The 2,103-nt window shown below is 39.2% G+C and overlaps 1 pseudogene; it reads left to right on the top strand.

The window, feature by feature from the left end:
- The first annotated feature begins 263 nt into the window (after positions 1 to 263).
- LOC109862176 overlaps positions 264 to 2,103 on the top strand; it is a 9,499-nt pseudogene continuing 7,659 nt past the window's right edge.

Raw genomic sequence — 2,103 nt, 5'->3', positions numbered from 1 at the left:
CTGACGATGAAGAAACATATGGTATTGATTTAGAAGATTTAGAAGATGTGGAGTATGTCNAAGATCAAATTTATGAAGACTCGTGGTTTTTTCCATCAATAAAGGATTTCAACGGTACCTCTGAAATCAATCAAAACTTCAATGTAGCAGGTAATACACCTATAGACTTCTTCAATTATTTTTTTGACTCCTCACTGATTGAAATAATTATTGAAGAAACTAATCGTTATCATTTTCAAAATCCTGGAATTCAAAGTGACCATATGAAGCCTTGGGCTCCTCTCACAAAAGAAGACTTCGAAATTTTTCTTGGCCTTTCGATTCTTATGGGACACGTTCGGAAAGGCGAATTACATAGTTATTGGTCGACTGATCAATTAGTACAAACTCCAATTTTTCGTCAGATGATGTCTCGCGACAGATACTTGCAGAGTTTGTGTTACATTCATTTTCACGACAATGAAAATACGACATCGGATATTGCAAGCCATACTTTAGCAAAAATCAAGCCAGTAATAGATTTTCTTCAATCTAAATTTTCAGCAGCTCTCACTCCAGGGAAAAAAGTCTATTACTTTGGAAAGAGCGGCTTAGATTCAATCAATATATACCTTTGAAGCGAAATCGGTTTAGCATCAAGCTGTTTGAGCTAGTTGACTGTGAAACGGGATTCATTCTAAACTTTATTGTGTATACAGGAGCAGACACTGACTATAGAAAGTTCGGATTAGGTGTTACTGGAGATATTGTCGCCCACTTCTTAGAACTGTACCATTGTCAGGGTCGCGTTGTGTATGTTGACAATTGGTACACATCTCCTGCCTCGGCAGAATTTTTGCATGACCGAGATACTGGTCTGTGTGGGACAGTAAAAGCAAATAGAAAGGGAATGCCGAAACTGGAAAATAAGTTATCACGAGGACAAATACAAGTTGCTCACACTGACGTCTGGATGGCAATGAAATGGGAAGACAAAAGTGTGCGTATGTTGTCAACTGTGCACGAGGGTGATTTTTGTCCAACTGGCAAGAAACGTCGTGGCACAGATGAGGATATCATGAAACCAACGTGTATCTACGACTATAACCAAAATATGGGAGGTGCAGACAATGTAGACAGACAACTATCCATCACTGAAACTGTACGAAAAACAATAAAATGGTACCGCAAACTATTTTTTCACCTAGTGGATTTGTGCTTCTCAAACGCTCACGCCATGTATAAAATGAGAAATGCAGGACCTGCTCCATTTCCAGAGTTTCGATTAGAGGTTGTCAGGGTGTTGTTGAAGTGTGTTTCTGAGAGCATGCCTCGAAACGTTAGTCACCCTAATCGATTGATTGGACGTCATTTTTCGAAGGACAGTACACGACGAAGATGCCACTTATGCAGTTTGCGAAAGATAACGCGAAGAACCTCGTACATTTGTTCCACGTGTGATATTCCTCTGTGCGTAATTCCATATTTTGAAGAGTACCACACACAACAGACACTAACATAATGTCTAATGGTGTGACGTGAGAGGCAAGGGGACTCACAATAAACAAGCACCCCAAGTGAGAGGCAAGAAGACTCACAATAAACAAGCACTCCAAGTAAGAGGCAAGGGGACTCACAATAAACAAGCACCCCAAAGGAATCATATTTTTGCAACGTCCACGTCGTTGATTCTAGGTAACGCTAAGAGCGAAAGCCTTTTGTAGAATTATAAAATTCCAAGGTGTATGGAGCTAGTGAAGAAACTTACATCCACTCTCATTGACTGAGGGACTGTGAAGTCCCATTGGGCGGTAGAACGCGTTCAATCCGAGGGTAGAACTTAGTACTTCTGCACTTCGGACTGTCTAGAATGCCTTCTTACTAACAGAAAGACTGTGAAGTGCCATTTTTCAAGCGCTAATACCCAATTTCATAATTTGACCTTCAAAGTTCAAGGTCAAAGAGGTGACTATAACTTTTTTTACTATTTTTATCGTATTTAGCGGTTCATAAAACATAGGTATACCAATTTTCAAGCTCAAATACGCATTTTCATTATTTGACCTTCAAAGTTCAAGGTCAAATATGAATCTGACATTTTTTTCACTATTTTTATTGTAATCA

The sequence above is a fragment of the Pseudomyrmex gracilis genome, unplaced genomic scaffold (assembly GCF_002006095.1).
Source record: "Pseudomyrmex gracilis isolate BER0280 unplaced genomic scaffold, ASM200609v1 scaffold_1446, whole genome shotgun sequence".
NCBI classification, from domain to species: Eukaryota; Metazoa; Arthropoda; class Insecta; order Hymenoptera; family Formicidae; genus Pseudomyrmex; species Pseudomyrmex gracilis.
This window is presented reverse-complemented; position numbering and strand designations above follow the sequence as displayed.